Source organism: Cydia strobilella, chromosome 2 (assembly GCF_947568885.1).
Source record: "Cydia strobilella chromosome 2, ilCydStro3.1, whole genome shotgun sequence".
Lineage (NCBI taxonomy): Eukaryota > Metazoa > Arthropoda > Insecta > Lepidoptera > Tortricidae > Cydia > Cydia strobilella.
Window position 1 is genome coordinate 6792954 of NC_086042.1, and position 20571 is coordinate 6813524.

The 20571-nt window shown below is 35.5% G+C and overlaps 1 protein-coding gene across 1 annotated transcript in view; it reads right to left on the reverse strand.

The window, feature by feature from the left end:
• Window positions 1–20571, reverse strand: part of LOC134751224 (homeobox protein Hox-A7-like) — a 149255-nt gene that overhangs the window by 126467 nt on the left and 2217 nt on the right. The window lies entirely within an intron of this gene.

The window sequence follows — 20571 nt, forward strand, 5'->3', positions numbered from 1 at the left end:
TCATATTTTTTAAAATTAGTTATAACTTATTACACATAGATTGTTTGTACTAAACTAAAGCATTTATTCCTTTATAATGACAACTTCCAGGTGCGAGGGTAAAATGCATTATGAAAAATAAACTATAAAAATTGTAAGTATACCTACTTTGTCAGCAACAAGCGGATGAATGAACACGCCAAAAGTATTTTCTATCCTGGATTACTTTTCCAAATAGAGATATAAATACCCAACTCTACAGTTCGCGTTCTAAAGTATCTGTCACAGTCTAATTGTCCTAAATATAAAGACATATATATGTATATTTTTAAAAACTGTAATAGATGTCATATATTAAAGAAAAAGTGACGAAGCCCTCCAGTGGTGAAGGCCGGATTCGAACCACATAAACACAAATCAAAAATATTTAATAAAATAATTTGATTTGTTCCCAAACTTGTTTATGTATATTTTTGTTAAGATAAGTTATGTACCTACTATTTACTAATATGCTTTTGAGGCGTAGTCTGATCCGCTACTTTTGATCCTGATTGTACCCATTTGATTGCAAACAAAAGAAGATTACGCACGAATCACCTAGCGCTTCACAATTCGTACAATTAAAACGGCGGCGGCGCTTAGTAACATTTCTAGAAGATACCCAATCGGCATCGCCTCGATATCATAACCTTGTGACATTCGTATCGAACGAAATGAAAGCAAAAATCGTAATGTATTCGTTGAATGTAGAATCATCCATCAACGTCGCCGGCTCATTGTGTAGCCCGCACGCAACGTCTTCGTACAGTCGGTGGAAATACGTCTTAACAATACTATGGCCAGCGACTATGAGAAGGCGGTCAAGCTCACGTTATTTTTTGTTGCTGTATATTATGTATAGCTAGCCAACCGTATATCTATGGAGAATAGTGGAAATTAGAGCAGCTCGGCATGGTCACAATGCAAGCTTGGTGGTGCAATGGGCACGCGAAATATCTTGCTTAATAAAGTTACGTACCTATAGTAGGTAGGTAGTAGGTACCTATTACTCGTAGTACCTATGTATTCAAAATTTCCAGTAAAATCGCGTTTTGTACAATAGTTGCAGGCCAATATTAGAATTTTTACGAATATATTTCTAACTTACACGTCTTTTACAAAATGTAACTAAAAATGTAAACTACAATCATTTAACTAAAATAAAACGTATTATCTTCAAGAAATAAAACTGCAAACGGATTGTATCACGTATATTGAATTTATAATACATCCCGACGTTTTGAACCCTTTACAGCGTTCGTGGTCAACGGGTGAACTATTGCGGTAAGCCGGTAACCGAAGACAATATTATTATGTATCATCTTCAAATTCTTCTGCTCTAGTTAAATATACAAACGCAAAATTATCAACAATAAGCCTGTAATGAATGGTCAGTTTCAAAACTGGACCGTTGGCGCTGCGCATTAAACAAGAAACTAGATAGTGTTTCACCTTGCCATTATGGGAAAAATAAGCATATTGGACGATACTGAAAAGCTAACATACAAAGTAAGGATTTTATATTACAAGGTACTAATATATTCTCTACTTCTCTACTATTACATTATAAATGTGAAAGTAACTATTTATGTCGTCTATCTGTCTGTCTTTTACCTACTCAGCTCCTCACCCTTAAACCGCTGAACCGATTTAGATAAAAATTGGTATGAAGATAGTTTGAAGGCCGGGGAAGAAACTAGGATAGTTTTTATCCATCATCATCATCAGACGCTAATCTTATAATCACCAAAGGTTATTATCATCTTATCTCGTTTATTGCAAAAAAATATGTAGACATAATTAATGTCATTAACGGGTCTAACGCGATTAAATTTCAGTCTTCCGTGACCACGGCTACTACGGCTAGTGCAACCCACCGGAAACGTCAAAAAAAAGGTAAAATAATGAAATTTTATCGCGTTAGACCCGTTAATGACAATGAAATCTTTTTTGCAAAAACCAGATAAAATGATATTAATCTTTGGTGATTGGTGGTGATTAGCTTCATGATGATGATGGATAAAAACTAACTTTATATAACACTTTAAACTGGATAAGTTTAAAGTGTTATAAAAATATGTAGAGTTGCAAAAAATATATTGAGAGCACTTTTCCTTAATGAATCATCAGTCCGTCACTCGTATCACACGCTCCCACTAGTCATCCTGCTGTTCCTGTTTTGTAAATTACTGCAGAAATATCATGCTAAAGTATTGAGTGTTGTGCATTGGACTGTACTGCAGTACACATTTATTTTCTGATGTAAGGCCAAGAGAGCTTCGATCGCGTACACCGTGCCAACTGCCAAAGAAATGTTTTCTAGCGCCGAGCATTCAACAGATTTTTTTCTAATGAATAGGGGATTTTAGCTTTCGGTGTATAAAACACCAATTTTCGATTAAAACAATGTAAGCGATTGTAACTTTTGGCCAGTGTCATTGTTTGGTGGCAAACATTTATTACAATAGGTAGGTAAACCATTAACAGTTACTTCGGGGGGGGGGGGGGGGGGGGGGCTAGCCAAAATGACAATTGTACATAGACAAACGCCAAACGAAAAAAAAATATTATTAATATTTAATATTAATATTAAAAATAGATTATAAGATTAGAAAAAAATATATTAATATTTAAATAAATATTAATATTTAAATATTTTTTTCGTAGCATTAATATTAGAAATATGAATGCTACGAAAAATCGCGTGACTATTTCCATACATTGTGTTTCAATTGGAGTAAAAAACCGTGCATGTGTGGCTCTAACCTTAGTAACCTTACGCGTGTTGATTGCGCGCGCATTCTTCACTTACGCAAAAACATCGCAATAAAATATGAGTGTGAATTATTTGCATCGCAATGCCTATACTTTTATAGGGTTCAATACCCGAAGGGTAAAAACGGGACCCTATTACTAAGACTCCACTGTCCGTCTGTCTGTCACCAGGCTGTATCTCATTGAGCCGTGATTTCTGTTGCCGCCATCGCTATAACAACAAATACTAATAACAATAGATAATGGTACGGAACCCTTCGTGCGCGAGTCCGACTCGCACTTGGCCGGTTTTTGTTTATCTGAAGTGACAATTGTATGTATAAGAAGTGTTTCTATGTTTTATCGTTATAACTGGTCTAATTTTATTTATATCTACTTCAAACAAAAAAACATACGAAAGTGCGACGATAAACAATTTTGGGCACTAAGAACTAATACACCTCGCAGTTGCAGGCGCATCTAGGCTACGGCAAATACTTACCATATAGCATACCTTATGCTTGTTTGCCACCAATAACCGACTAGGTGTAAAAGTTATGCAAATTGTGCGCTACTTTCAACTTTAAACCATCTTTCCTCCACTTAGATCGGTGTGGGTATCTACTAGAGGTAATATAGGTATTATCTTATTAGTAACATTTTTTTAATATAGGCAGAATAAATGTACAAACATGTGCAAGTAATATCATGCTACAAAGGCATGCGGTAGCTTTAAGAGGGAAATATACCACGTACACGTACCATACAAAAAGAGAAAATGTTTTTCCACTTCTAAATATTTTCCATTCTCCATAATTTTTTTGTATACCCAAAAATCTTCGAAAATTGCGTTACATAATATTTGAACGCCCCCTTAAGGAGCGGCAGACAATAAAAATAACTTGTGTACCTAGTACCCATCTTGATTGACATTTATTTCATTAGGTCACTCACCCTTTTCAAAACAACAACAAAAGCATTTAACTGTAAACTGCTACCGGCTAACCAGATTACAAACAAAAGTATCCCAAGAGAGTCAAGAGACAAACAACAAATTGCAATAAATCCGTCAAATGGCATCGGTAGCCAAATCTTGTTATTTGCATACAAATTTCATAACAAAAGGTATTGTTTAGTCGAAATCAGCAAAGAGTTAACGCTTTGTCGCGCCGGTGCAAAAAGGTTTTTTTTAAGACAGCAAAAAGGGTTATTGTCGATGCGCGCGCAGACTGCTAATCTTTTGCAAATGGACTAACAGCAACACGCTTTATTAATAAATTGTAGACCTTATTTCGTTGATATAAGGTTTACGAATGGGCAGTTTAATGTGTCAACGGTGGGACAATGCATACGCATGCTTCTTTGGTCGTTTTTGCATTTCTAGGATGCGACAGTCTGTACCCGCCTTTTTGTTCGAGAAAAAAGCATCGGCGACTTTCCCATTATCCTATCTGACGCACCAACGCGACCGGCACCATACATTTTGACAAACCTATAGGTAGGTACTTACGCAATGTGAGAGTGAAAGCTGTATTTTTATAAAATCGGTAGTCAAACCAGAAAAGTGCAGATATTTTGACGGCACGGCACACGCATTGCAGGTGTTATTTTAAACGTCAAACTTATATGAAATTATGACGTATAATTTTGGATTATCACGCTTTAGCTTTACCGAAAATAATTACTCATCGCCACTTCGGGAATATGATCTTATCTGGCAATTGAAGCCAATTAATATGATCGCTAAGGAACGACGTATCGAATGCCAAACTTAAGGGGTGATAAATCTACTTAAACATTTTTGTTACTTGTCAATAATTATGATTAAACACAATATTTAAAGTAGGTTATGAATCAAGCTCTATTATCAGAATAATAAAATGTTTAATATAGTAGTACATTTCGATGCTAGTGCGGAAAGTATGTCATTACTGCACGAGTACCGAGAAGACTCGGGACGAGTGAAGAATGACCTTTCCGCACGTGTATCGAACGACGATTTTTAATACAGTTATGAAAAAATAATAAAAACAACAAGTAAGAAATAAAAACTTTGGAAAATTAAAACGCCTCTTAGTAGGTAGTAAAAGTAAGAAAAAACGCCTCTTCTTTGACAGGCGTTTCGGCAGCTATTCCGTTCCATTCAGACAACTTATTAAGAACGGTTTTCCAATATTCAATATTAAAAAATAAACGTGTTATAATGATGATGAGGTAAATAATTAAATTATAAAATATGTATATTTTTCGTATTCTTACATTAACAGTAGGTTTTTATGTTGATTAAGACGTTTAAAGGAAACTAATATTAACACTCATCAATAAGTGAATTGGAATAGGTATAAATTTAAAAAAATTGGAAAAGTAAAAAGCACTAGTTCGCGAAAACCAACTTTCCGCACGCTAAATAGCTACGTAAAGTAGCATTTTTTGAGCAACTGTATTAAAAACTTATTTCCGATATCCTTAAATGTATCCTAACAAGGTTTTAATTTTATGTTAACCCTTAATTTGGCACAAAACGTGAAACGTCGTGAGTTGAAGCCTCAAGCCTCCTCGGAACTGAAATGATTCTGTCTCAGAAAAAATGCAAAAAGACGATTAAAAGTAATGTGCTTCCTGTGACCCGTTGCCAATTTAAGGGTGATTAATTTTAATCTTGAAAATAAATAATTATTGATAATCGCAACGACTATAATATGAACAACGTTAAAATCTTTGAAAGCTCTTTATCGTTTTAATAGCTGGCGTACGTGCCTATACAATATGGACACGCAAGAGTGCCTAGTGGAGAGTTGGAGACATATATGACATACATATATCCCCCATTATAATTAGCATGTTATTTATAAAATTGTAATTTATTTTAGTAGCTTGTAAGTTATATTTCCGACATGATTGTAAAATTGTTATGGAATAAATTATCTATCTATCTATCTATCATTCGGCATTCTAGATAAATGAAGCTAAAGCTAAACACACAATATTTCATATGCATATATTTTCAAGCTCTATTCTCAAAATAATAAAATATTTATCTAAAGTTGTTTTCAGTACCTCTCCCAGGAAAAGTAAGTATTTATTTTATATCAATAATTATCATCTTGCACATGAAGAATTATTCATTGAAACGACTAATATTAATTCTTAAACGTTGTCGATAGGAACAATTCTGAAAGCTCTGAAAGCTTTCACATATTTATATATCCAGCCTATACAATATGTGCTCGCACGCGCTATATACCCGGTGACGTATATCCCCCATTCGACATTCTGGATGAACAAAGCTGAAACTCGCGTCACGGTCGCGGACGCGTCATTCATCACGGGCACAGGGTTGGCAGAAGCAACGTGTTATTTTTGTAATTTAGCTATACCTTTTATATCACATTTTGTAATTTAGAGACAACAATATCAGGTAGACAATAAGGGCGTAACTCACCTTGCACGACAATAAGTCCGAAGAAGCAATCGTGTTTAGAATATTAGTGGCCAATAATTGAAAACTAGGCCATTTTAAAGACAATGATTTTTTAACCCAATAAAACTGCTAAAATCATTGAAACCACATTGTAAGCAAGTATTGGACGTTCTAGATTTTTTCCAAAAAACTTTGAAATAACTTACTTCATTTTCTATTAAAACTCTTTAGCAATTTTGATCCAGATAACATAAATATTCACATAAATATCTTTTTTTTGTTACTATACTACAAGTATGTAGTAGGTATACTTAAGTACTTACCTACATACCTACTTAAGTAGTATGAAGTTTTTTATTTGTCCTACGTATGTACTTACCGTACCCTACATGACGCACTGCAAGTGAAATTTTTCATATAGGGAAGTATTATAAAAAAAATATCACTTATTTTCTTGCAGTGGTAAATCGATAGGAAGGAGGATATGTAAAACGCGATGTTGGTTAAATAACTGATTTTGTGCTAAATGCTTCCGACTAATACCGTTTTACGTTTATCTGCCAACAGTTACCAACCCTAGGCATGCTCGCATGTGAGGAAACGCCGGCGGGCTTCAGATATCGCTATGTTTAGCTTTCAGCGATTGCAAACTTTGACATTTCGGATTGCGAGCTGCTGCTGATAATGAAAGGCTTTGCTATGAAGTTATACATTTTACGCTTAAGATTAACTTTTTTTTTTTGCAATTTAACTAGTTGATTTAGTAGGTACTAATATGTCCATACATTCTTAACCTCTTTCTGGTGGTGGACTTATTAATTTTTTACTTTTTCATTATAGCCTTAAAAAGAAAATGAAAGGTGTTATTTAATCGATAAAATAAGGAAGATAATGTTTTGTTTATTATCTCAATTGAAGGGTAAGATTGAGTAAAAATTGCCAACATTTTAAAACTTTGAATACGTTTCAAGTTTCTTGCTACTGGAAAAATAGACACTTTAATTTTTAGTCCGTCATCGTAAAAAAGACGCCGAACGCCGAAAAAGCTAAAATCACCCGTAATCATCCTAAAACGCTACCCTTTCAGACCTCGGCCTCTGGGACCTCGAAACAAAAGAGTAAGTAAGAGGTCCTTTAATCTTGCGGTTCGGCAGGTGTGCCCCAAGGGACTGTTTAGAGCTCCAAGACCAAGTGACTTGCGGTAAAATACTGAGGTGAGTCAAGGTACGAGTATCTGGTAAAAACATAGCGAATTTTTTTTAAAACACAATGATTATCTAGTGAGTTTAATTGTAAATAAAGAAATAAATAAAAAAACGTTTATTTCTGACAATAATTTATAAACTTAGTAAATTTGTGTAAGGCTGTCCAATATTTTTTTTTTGTAAAGGTGCATCCACACCGCAGTTAACTATTATGGAGCAACATTGTAACTACATTTTAGGTACGTTGACTTACCTATTGTCTATTGTTACCGTGTGGCATAGTGTGTTACACACCTTAAGTACTACAGTTTTTACTGGCTGGCAATGGCTGTCTAGCGGAGGAGAAACTAATACCTAATCTTAAAAATTTGGAGGACATGGTAAAGAAGCTTGAAACGAAACGTCATTCTAACGCTGTTCTAGAAAGTTGTTTATAACTATTGTTTAATAGCTGGGCTAAATGAATTGACTGAGTCGTCTGTAACAGAGGTTCGTCAATTTTCCCCGTGATTTTTTTAAGAAGAAGGTAAAGGTACAAAAGAAAGGCATAGCATGACATGAAGTCTCGGAAACAAGATTTAGTGACAAGGATAATTATTTTTAAATTAACGTAAAAAACAAATCCTTTCTTGTCCAGCTTCTACCTATATATATTTGATCATTGTCACTTTGAAACAAAGGAGCGGTAAGTGACGTGAAGGTCCTTTAATCTGGCAAATCGGCAGGTGTGTCCCGGGGGAGTTTGGCTGTAGAGCAAGACGGTAAGAGTGACTGACTGAGTGAGTTTTGCTCTAAATACTTTTAGCTATTCGGACCGTATCTTACAGTTTTTGAAAAAAAAAAAAAAGTTGTCGATTGAAGTGTCGAGTGTCAACTGATGTTCGTTATTTCCATATTAATTAACTGAAATTTATTTCGTTTTGTTTTTGTGTTTGATTGTGGTAAGTGGTAATTAGACTTAATTGTTAGAATATCTTAAGAAAACATGAGTGAATAAGTGATAAAGAAGGTTTCAATTTTTCAGGTTGTCTAATATGTTCTCACTGCTGAAGTGTAAAGTTATGTGTACTACACGAGATTAAAGTTATTTACATCTCGTGCACTTTTAAGTCCCTTACTACGCTCAAGATTCTAAATTAGATCTATTATAAAATCTTTCGATGTCATCCGAAAATCATCTTTATTTTTATTTTATTTATTAAGGTCTACCAACAGTTATTACATCTACTGGGGATGCGGAAAAACTTACCATGTAATATTTACTGGTTCTAATGACTCCTTGTGGAGCGCCCACTGGTCAACACACTTGGGAACAACACGCGGCGGCACTTGGGGATCCCCTTTTCGGTTTTCTTAAATATTATAATTATATTTGCATGCGATATCGACCGATCGTATTAAAAAAATTTATTGACATGTGTTACACTTATTTTTCTGCCTTGCCGTCAAATAGTTAAACCCCGACAAGGAGGTCAGAATATATTCTTCACTATAAAGGTTTTATATGTGGCGCAAACATCTACGACATTTAATTTACGTTAAACCGTAAGAAACATTCAGTGATGCATAACTAATTAGAGGTAAACGCAGCATTTAAAAAAAAGATTATTCTGTATTTAATAAGTAAGTGTATACATACAGTGTCGATCGGCTTTTCAAATTTGGTCATTACTCCGTTACTGCCTTGCGCCTCGAAAAATAATAAACAAACATGTAAAAATCTTCCGCCTTGTATCGCGGTCATAACACACATAAAGTGGTGTTAACTAGGTACAAGCATAAACAAATATTTATAGCCTTATTGCAAATATTATTATACCATGATTGCAAGTGTTAAAGTTGCGGAGAAAACTTCGCGCCGCGACAAATTTTAATATCTCGTCCGAAGAGTAAAGTTAGGGTTATGCCCTTCGCGAGGGTGTAGTATGAGGAGTATTGTTAAAAGAGGGAGAATTGTTTATTATTTTATCTATGTAAGTACGTATATAGGCAACAAATGATAATATATACAAGCAAACTGCATCCAATTACGCAGAAGTGGGAAAAGCGAGTTATTTTATCAAATTAGGTATATTATTATAAGTAGTTTTATAAAGTTAAACCAAGATAAGTCTCCAACGATTTTTATAGCATACCTACGCAGTGCAAGTGTTATTTAAACGTCATAATTTCATAGAAGTGTGACGTTTAATAACAGTTGCACTGCGTGTGCTATTAAAATCGTTGTAGACTTAGCTTGGTCTAACTCTATCAAATGACTTATTTATGAATTGGACTGACAATTTTTATATATTAGTTCTTACGAACAGATACTTATCTCTCAAAGAAAACGCAAATACCTACCGTTTTGATACCTACACAAAAATACAATGGAGTGACCTTCAACGCGCCGCTCCCCGCACCGCGCGCGCCGACACAACGCTAGGGTTGCCGACGCTTCTTTCAAATACTTAGGTGTCTTAGGTAAATATGTAGTAAAAAACATTACCTACATATTTAAATCAATTTAATAGTACCTACGTAGCTTTTAACTATCGTAAAAATAATAACAGTAGGTGTAAGTATCTATATTGAGAATGTCTACTTACTTTTCCTCATCCGTCGAAAAAGGAAAAAACTATATTTTTTATTTGTTTTGTTATTTCTGCATCCATCCACACTACAAGCTGTGTTATTTGTTCGTGACGAAGACATTTCTTTGGCATAGCGCGCGGTGACGTGCGTGCGTGAGCGCGTGTGGCAACCAACTGGCTAGCTTGAGTCCCGCCGGCGGGAAGCGAGTCGTAGGTATAAATCCGAGCTCGCGCGGAGAGTTCCATAGGCCTGTCTTAAGTAACATTCGGTTATAAACATCCGTCGTACAAAAATTCTCTCGATAAATAATGAATTAAAAACAATTGGTCATATGAATCCAACTCGTATTTCTTACTCATTCGATATTATGTAGAATGGAGCCCCACGTCTTGCTACAATCGTATAAGTGTTATTAGACTTGAGTCTTGAGCCACCCTCGGCTTAGGCCTATAATTCGCTCTCGACTTGTTGAGAACTGCACGCAAGAGATGACAATTGGTTCTTGATTTCGTTCTCTTGCTTGCAATAAGAACATATAAATACGAGAGTCGCGAGTTATAAATCCAGCCCATATTCAATACTCATTCGACATTAGGGAGAATGGAGCCCCACTTCTTGCTGCAATAGTAAGTATAAGTGTTGTAAGACTTGAGCATTGAGCCACCCTCGGCTTTGGCCTATAATTCGCTCTCGACTCGATGAAAATTGCACGCAAGAGATGACAATCGGTTCTTGATTTTGTGCGTAAATAACATAAATGTTAGTTTAAAAAAATATCATAAAACTATTTAGTCATCACAACACAACATCGAACTTACATATATACCTACTTAAGTATTTTGTATTGCACTTTTCGAACCTACCTAGTTACCACTTCAACAGAAACACGTATTATGATACCTCACCTATTGTATCAGTCTCTGCACTACATAACCATACCTAAAAGCACTCCCATATGCCTAGCCATACCACCACAATCCAAAAGCTCTTAAGTCTAACACATTTCTAATATTCTTACGCCTTTTTTGATTATAAGGAGCCATATATCACAATACACGCGGTAGTCAGTCGGCCAGCTTTTGTGCCCTTCTGTGGGGAATGTCGGTGTGTGTGTGGCGTGTTGGTGTGCGTTGATTTGCCGACGCGGGCGGTGCGAGCTATGTCGGTACGGGTGGAAAGTAAGTGTGGGTTCAAATTATTTTTTAAGGTATTTCAGTGGAAGCGCATCATATCACAGACTATGTTATACTTTTTAAGATGCAACAGCCTGTATATGCCGACAATCTTGCTATTGGATGAGGTATTTTCTGTAATTTTTAGACACCTTAAAAGTTATGCGTAGTTGAATAGGTATTCCACGTTTATCTCGGGCAACCACATACTAAAAATAAAACTGTTTGAGGCACAGCAACCTATATGTATATGCTTAATCTTGGTACCCGATAACGTAAGCTTCCAACGGCCTCCTCTTAGTTTAATATGTATAAATAAAGCCCGTTAAGTGCCAGTCCGAACCACACACCGAGGGTTCAGTATAAACTTACTGTTAATGTTATACCTATTTTGAACTAAAAGATAAACTGATACTGAGGAACAAACTTAACCTTGCCGTTGAAAAACAGTTGTTCCCATGCATCGACATAGGTCGCGATTCGTTTACCAACTGCAAATATGTTTATAATCGCAAAAAAGTAACTATTTTGTTATATAACTACAAATTTACAGTTTCCTGGCTTTTTCCTTGACTTTTGCGACATGACATTGCATCTTTTTATGATTGTAGGTCAACGGGAAGTGTCCTATAGGTTTTGATTGCTTTGCGAGAGTTAAAAGATGCGCCATAAAGGAACATAAACGATCTTTTTTTTAGATTGCGTTGATTTTTTTCAAGGGGTAGCAGACCTAAGTATTTGGTATTTGATAGTATTTTCAGCATGATACTTCCATGCGTTCCTGAGAAAACGGGTCTGGACAGACAAACAAACAGATGGATAACAAAGTGATCCTATAACGTTTCAGTTTCTGCTGACAGAGGTACGGAACCCTAAAAAATATGCCATTTTACTTATATCGTACCATATTATTATTATTATGAAGATACAGAACTCCATTATGCGACTGGAAAATTATGATTATAAAAATAAACGATTAATAAAACAAATTGCTAATAATATAAAATGAAAGCAAAGGATCCCCAATAAATAATCAATATAATTAACTTGATCCAACGAAAGTACAATGAATATTAATAATAATAAAAGTTCTTTATTTAGATAACCAAGATCCACATTTTGTTAGTTACATATTTTATGTTTTACTTATATTAATAATTATCAAGACAACATCGAAGCCCGAAGTCAAGTACAAAAGTGAGGCGCGCCGATCTTCTCCCTTCCATCGCAACTTGGTGGCGTGAGGCCCCACTGCTCGCTCGGATGTGACATCAACCGACGTCACCAAGTGCTGCCATCTCGCGGCGATAAAATAATAGATTCAAAATTCCAAAATAATATACCGTCCCTTCTCCTCTAACTTGAACCAGGCGTAAATAAACTGTGGAATGAACTGTCGCCTGCGGTATTTCCGGACCGATACGACCTTCAAACCTCCAAGAAAAGAGCGTACTCCCATCTTAAAGGCCGGCAACGCACTTACAATACCTCTGGTGTTGCGGATGTCCATAGGCGGCGGTAATCGCTTAGCATCAGGTGATCCGTCTGCTTGTTTGCCTCCTATATCATAAAAAAAATGAGAAAATTTAACATAATAAAATTTTATGTGCTTTCTACGATTTTTTATATAAACAGCTTTTTTTGGTTTTTACGCCTGAAAAATACGCTCGTGTTTTTTTTTGTATTTTTAGGTAACTTTTTTCTTACAACATGAGGGTTCTTTGTATTTGGCCGGATTTTTTATGTCGACACAAAAACCTTAAAAAAGTATACTGGATGTGTAGGTACCTTTAAACACGAACGAGCTACGTATCTTCTTGTCATCGGGCGAACTGTGAGCTGTTTATATTATCTAGACGATATTAAACATAATAAAAATTGGAACCCGTACTTTCTTCCACCCCTACTTTATCGTCAGCCGCTTCGTCAGAGGGCACTCACACATCGACCCACTTTATTAACGCACACATTCAAAACCGAGGGGTGCGCCTTAAGGGTGGAATAGTGGGGACTGTATTAAGTTCCTTTCTTTTCACTAAAATAATTTTAGGGGATGGTTTTAGTTCGATATTTTTTGTCGAGGGCTCCTTCTGTTGAATGCATTCGGCTGTTCAATTTGAGAAATGGCGGCTCTAAGTTGCCGAGGGTGGAAGTAGAGATGTTGCCGAATTTGATATGGATCAAGTTATATGTGTACTTGTAGCTGTTTAACAATTGAATGAGAGACCTTAGTTGTTAAGAGGGGACGATAGAACTTGGAATTCAGACGTTCAGTGTTGTTAATATGTATGAAAAAGTTGTTATTCATTTATATTTATAACATTAAAACAGTAGGTATTATAATTATTAAAGGTAGTAAAAAACTAAAGCTATCAACAAACGAAATCTGAATATGTTAAGTAATATGTTTTATTTAAACTTTTATGGAACATTTTACCCATTGCAGACAAATATAGCATCACATTAATACGGTACCTAAAGAAGACACATTTTTAACCGTATTTTTTTTTACAATTTCTCAAAACTACGATCAAAGCCACATAGGTAAGTACCTACTTACCTCATTTAAATCTATCTTTCGTATATTTCCGATCTTCAAGATCTTTAAAATATGTAGGACTAAAACTTTAGATTCCACAAAATATAAATATAAAATGAACCACGCCCGCCAGGCACCTCGCGCTTTCGCTGAAATATTTTTAATCAAAGTTTTTACCTGATACCTGCCCCCGAGCGAACCGACCTGTCAATCTTTCAAACGTTAGATTAAAAACATCATCTTTCCTTTTTTAACATTAAGAGGATCAGGGAATTATGTGGAAAAAACGAGGCATATGATTATAAGGATTGGATAACATTTGACGACGGTCTGAGAACTTTTGAGCCGGCCGGCCCCTATGTACACGTTTTCTACCTGAAGCTAGGTAGTTTTGTTAAATAAGATCGCTTATCGCAAATGTCCTGTATTAATTCGTAATTAGAATGATAACAATATTATCATCATAATATTCATGTGTACATTTAAAAAGCCCAAACGGCATTACACCGTTTTCAAAAATACCTTTTTTTCCGTGGAGTAAGTTCTATTATTCTTTGACTAGAAGCGATGTGTACCTTTTTGAATGTTCTAATAGTGAGGCAGGTGTGCTAAATATTGCTGAGTCAGCCCGGTGGCACCGGTAGTAGCGGGTTCGAGTTCGATCACGATTTACATGTCAGTTGCGCCGCTTGATATCCGATTGGTCGAGTCATTGTCGCTGCTTGTTCTTAGAAAATGCTATTATTTGGGATTTGGGGACACACGTCCTACATGCACGGATTAAATATTATGAATCAAGATATGGATCAAGAAAAATAAGTAGTCTTAATGTCAAAGTCCGAAAAAAATCAATTCAAGATTAGTCCACACAATGGGAAGTATCGAATCTTTTCTGAATTCGACCAAATAAGACTAGATTTTTTTAATACTTAGTAAGTCATACAACAGTGACGGTTTTATCTTTCTTTAAGATTGTAACTATGATTTTGCCTAATCGGCTCTACAACGGACAATGAAATGTAACGTATATCAATATGAATTTACGCCTGCGGTCATTCTTGATATATGGAATTAGTAGTTAGCATACAATATATATAGATAGAGTTCAATAAAATTAAACCTAAAAATACAATAAGATTTAAATACTAATGGAAACTGTGCAGTTGGCATGCAGTCAGCGTGCGGTTCCCATAAAATTGCAGTCGGGTTCGGGTTGCAGTCCGTTTGTACCAAAGAAATTTCCTATTGACATATTTCTGTGTAAAAATAAATAACAAATATTTGGATACCTATTTTACCATTTTACAAGTTTGCCTACTAATTGCTAATGAAATACGTAAGTAAAATATATTTTTACTCAAACTAATAACATCAAGAACACGTTTTAGGTGTTAAAGCTCGATATAAATTGGGTTTCATTGGGGCAATAATATCCGAGAGAGATTGGTTCGACCGTCAGCTCTTCCGTTATGAAGATCGACGTGTCAATTTTACCTAATAACGATACTTAACTATAACTATACCTACTATGTATTGGGTACAGCATGTTGCAATTCCATAGCCGAGTATACGCTGGCATACCTAGACTAACAGTGTTGCAAGAAAAGTGTGTTAACCTTAAATATTTCAGGGTTAAACATCTTTAAATCTCTACCTATTTAATTTTTCTCCGTTGTCATTAGCAGACAAATCGCCTGATCGTAAGCAATCACCGTCGTCCATGGACACCAATACGAGAATGGTTGCAAGTATGTTGCCGGTGTTTAAGATGTGAGTGCGTTTTTTTTTTGGTTTGAATTTCGAATCGGTCCGGAAATACTGCAAGAGAAACGTATACAGTTGAGGATTGCCAACCATCTGAGCGGTGAAGCAGGGAGCGGCAGGGATAAGGTGATCCTGTAGAAATGATGGAGCTTGGACAGCAATAGATTAGAGGTCTAAACTAGGCGTAGGTAAAGGTATAAATTATACCTATACCTACGCCCAGTTTACTTAATTATACCGTATAAATAAGCAAACTAGGTGTTCCAACTACACGTAAAAGTAAAGTTGTTTAGTGTTTTAGAAAATTTAGGAAACTGAAAGATGTTTTGTTGAAGTGGATTGTAGAAAATATACCGAATACTACGCTTTATTTCCTGAGTCTATCAGAAAAAAGCCAATTTAAACATCCAGTATACATTTTAAATATTCGTCTAGTCAGGCAATTGAGCCATCATTTAAACTCGTTTTCCGTACTGTGTCCATCAAAATCATAACGACGCGTTATTCAATTTGCGACCAGCACTTTCTTTCTGAAAGTCACGGTGGTCTTATTATTCTTCATTTGGCTGACGTCTCAATATTGGTTCAACTGAAATCTGATAGTACAGAGAGGAAGACAATGCAGGCGTTGAAAAACAGTTGACTGTCACAGTAATTGATGACGCGCTGAAACTTATGTTTTGCAATTCGAGGAACTGCTTAAACAGTTCACGACTTAAAATGTGAACAAGCTCTAGATAGCAAGATATAATAAGAGAGATACCTTAACCATTAAGTAATTGTCGCTGTAAGGGCCAAAATTAAGTAATTATTTTAACGCCGAATCAATTAAAGCGCTGATAATACTAGTAATATAAATAAATGTAAAGAACTACACAAAATACGCTACAGGAGACCAAGGAGCAGCTTCCTAGCTGAACGTATCAGCCCACAGTCAACCACTATCAACCTAACAGTTCAGCGAGGAAATGCTGAGCCATTTTTAACTTACTTTAGTTATATTATTGTTTTAGTTATGTTTAAATCATAATGTTATTTATAATATTTGTTAAAAGGAATAAAGCCTAAACTATTTTGTCGCAAATAATTCAACATAAAATAACGACTACCACCAAACAATCGTAACTGGACTATCAAGAATCATCACAATCATTAGGCCCGTTACCAAAAACGATTTGTTTCGACGGAATCACTGAATGGTCACAGGTCCCACGTGCTTCTACATGCATCGTCATCGGGCAGTCATTATCAGGGGTCAACGGCCGCTGATTACCTTTGAGCACGCCCTGTCGTTCATCATTAGCCTAGGTTAGGATGTTTGTAAACATAACCTCCATTCGGCTTTTTTCATCTGGCGTGTAATTGGGTCGTGACATGGTTATGACAATTTGTAGGAAAATATTTAATTTTTTTATGGTACCTTCTTCGCTATGTAAGGCTTTTAAGCCTCTGCGACCATTCCTAGTTTATTGCGATCGCCACCTACAACAATTTTAAGTCTAGCCCTGCAGCTTGGAACAGCTGCAGAATGCTTTTGATATCGAGAGACTTTGGAGTCGGACCAAGTTAACTCTGCGTGGCATTTGCAATGAAAAAGTATAGCAATGTCATCATTAATGTCAATTTTCTATGAAAATATGCCGTTTTTGATGCCTGACTTCCTACTGTTCAAGTCGGTGTAAAGTTAGCTTAGACTCGGTTAAACCTGGAGCTCCCATGGTTACCAGTTCAATTTGACACTGGGTTAACGGTTTAACGGGTTAACCCCGGGTTAGTGGGATGGTGCAAGTGACCCTAACAAACTTTGGGCGGATGCGTCATATTGCTGGTAATAAAAAGGTAATATAAATGTTTTGGTTAAAACACACCTGCCAGCAATTAATTAAAGCTTGATCCATAAGTAGTTTTACCCACAGGCATATTCGCTAAGCATAAATAAAAATCACCGAGTAATCTATTACAGACACCTACCGTGTGAAGATGCCGGTAAATACGCATTGAAATAAATGATCATAAGTACGACACATATCAATCTTCACATGCAAACTCAGTATATACGGAGAGAGTACAAGCTGTCATCATATAAGTTTTGCTAATCAATTAGGTGTAAATATTTAGATTGAAATTTGGAGAAACTACTTTTACAGTACATATGGTGCTAATTTCTCGCACTAGTGCGTAAAGTGCACTTTTTGTGCATATGTCGAAAGTTTAAAGGGCCCTATGTACTGTAAAACATTGTTCGATACACGTGCGAATAGGTAATTCGCAACTCGTGTCGATTTAAAACACTCCCTGCGGTCGTGTTTTAATTTATCGCCACTCGTTTCGAATTTCCTCTTTTCCGCACTTGTATCGAAAATAACTATATTTATTACATCTTGTTTTACGTATGGCATTTTTTCCGATCTACAAATTTCGGTTCGAACTTTACACTTTCAAATGTAGTCATACATGATACAATCTTATCTTATAAAGTAACTAGTTTAAGTGCTCTCTTATTTATAGTTATTTCCCTAGATATAGTCGTGACCTCGTGACTGGTTGAGCACTCAATTACATAGGTATTTTAAATGACGATGTGATAACTATCATAATAATTATATTATTATGTTGGTACCTACTTTACCACTACTTTTGTATTAGCACTGTTAATAGATTGGTATACTGGTAATTTTGGCTTTAATTGTAAATTACTGATTTGGTTTCGAACAAATATTAGGTATGTAGATAAAAGAGTCAAAAACTTTTAATATGAGTTAGGTAGTCATGCGTCTTTCCTGTGGATACTGAAAGCTAAGACTTTTAAACTTTTACTTTCTAAAATCTGTATGATTAAAGCCTTAAGGTGGTTCCCTGAGCCAAAAGGCGAAAAATCTCCTTATATGATCATGTTTTTCTAAGAGGCGTTGATATTCGTAGACGTGGAAAAAATATATGTAGTTCTTGACTATATTATCTTTAATAACATAGCTTCCGATACACAAATTATGACACTTCGCTCGATACAATTAATTCCCAAAGTAACCTCTAACTCGGACTTTTAATCAAACTTTAGTCGGTTATTTATTATGTCAATTATGTGATAGTATAAACAAAAAAAGACGAAAAAACAATCTTAACTTAAATAGTCATATCATAGCTTTCGGATTTCGATATTGTAAGGTAACGTTTTAAAAATAAATAAAAATCGACAAAATTCGTTCAAAATGTAACATTTGGTTACGCTAACTCTTATATGAATATGTTTTCCACCGAAAAGACGCCCATTTCTCGGAACGTATTTAACCCAAAATACTTCTGCAGGCGTATTATACTTATAATAAGTGTCACTTTTTAACACGACTCGATTGAAATCAACAGACAATGTCATTATCACGATGTCGCGTAGACAAGTACTTCCATATATCAGTACCTTAAAATCAGGTAATTTTTGTCCACAACCTACAACTGTGGTCCAAGTTCAAGTTCCAGTAAAATATTTAATTATATGAACGGGTCTACTGCGATTTAATTTCATTGTTTCAGCTGAGTTGCACTAGCTGTGGTCACGGAAAGACTGACGTCCCAGCAACATGTCAACGGAGATCTAAGTGAACAACACAAAACTACCCGAAATTTGTTTATAAAAATGTTCGGGGTAGACATGGAACTTACCCGAACCCGTTCATATAATTAATTACTTATACGAACGGGTTCGGGCAACTTCGATCGAACTTCACTTCAAGAAGTTCGTTTGATCCTCAAGTATGTGTTCAAAACGCGAGAGTTTAAAGTGTTATATTCCAGTAAAAAATATAATGAGTATCTAATACAGAAAAAGCATTATATCTAAGCAACATAATAAATATAACGAGTATAAAACAAAAGGGCTCATTGATAATCAACGTTAAAAAGGACTATATTTACCTAATTGCACGGTACTAAAATGTTTATTTACCTAATACCATCAGCCTAATACTCTCAGAGAAAAATGTGTTCACTGTTGTTTTTAATCCAGTAGGTTTAAAAATATCCTTCCTCTGCTATCAAAATGTCCGTTATTCAGTAACTTTGCATGTAAAGCAATTGCCACCTAGACCTGAAGATGGTTTCACACGCAGTGTACATTGCGTATTGACAGCCCATCAATCTCGGGCCCCGCGGCACGATTCTGCAGTAGAATAATATCAAATCAGCTTGGTGCCTCACGACTGGCTTCCTTTGTTTTGAATTTATCTTCTATTCTGCGTCCGTTAACCTATATTGAAAATGAGAGTTATGCTCCATTGAAATTGTTAATTAAATTTTTGTAAACGTGTGAGTAGTCACGTTTTTTTTACTTGAGCTTTCATTCAGTTGCCGATGTTTTACTGAGTTTTACATTTAAAATGATACAATGATAAGAACCATGAAAACAATTTTAGCTTAGTTATAGCTATATAGAGGAGGAAACAAAAAGGAGACACGTAATTTTGAATATCCGACAACAATATCAATGTACTGAACTCGATGTGTAGTATTTTTTACAAGCTTTTTATTAACTTCCAATGTACATACCTATGTATTTACGGGTCAAATCTTGCAAGTTAAATTTGACCCACTTTCCTATTTCCAATGAAGCTGAAAATTTACATACATATGTAAGTCGGATGACAATGCAATGTTATGATACCATCGAGCTGATCTGATGATGGAGCCAGGAGGTGGCTATAGGATAAAACAACTCAACCTAATTGTGTAGTTTGGGTAGAATTGTCTCGATGAGTATTAGTTACCTGTGGAAAGAAAAGTACAGTCAGCGATAAAAGCTTGTACCAAAAATGATTTTTTTGCCAAAAACTTAATGATATAAGAGGCAAATGAGCAGACGAATCGCCAGATGATAAGCAACTATCGTTGTCCACGGACACATGCAACGGGTCTTTATTGGGTCGCATAATAATTGATTATCCTAATGTAATGTTACACATAAAACTCACTTCGCGTAATTGTTATTGTGCTGAAACTATTAACATCTTTGAAACATTATAAAACAAACCTAACCTAACCTACCCTATTCTACACAACCTATGCAAAATATTTATGAAAATACTTTTTGTTTCAGCACAATAACAATTATGCGAAATGAGTTTTATGCGTAAC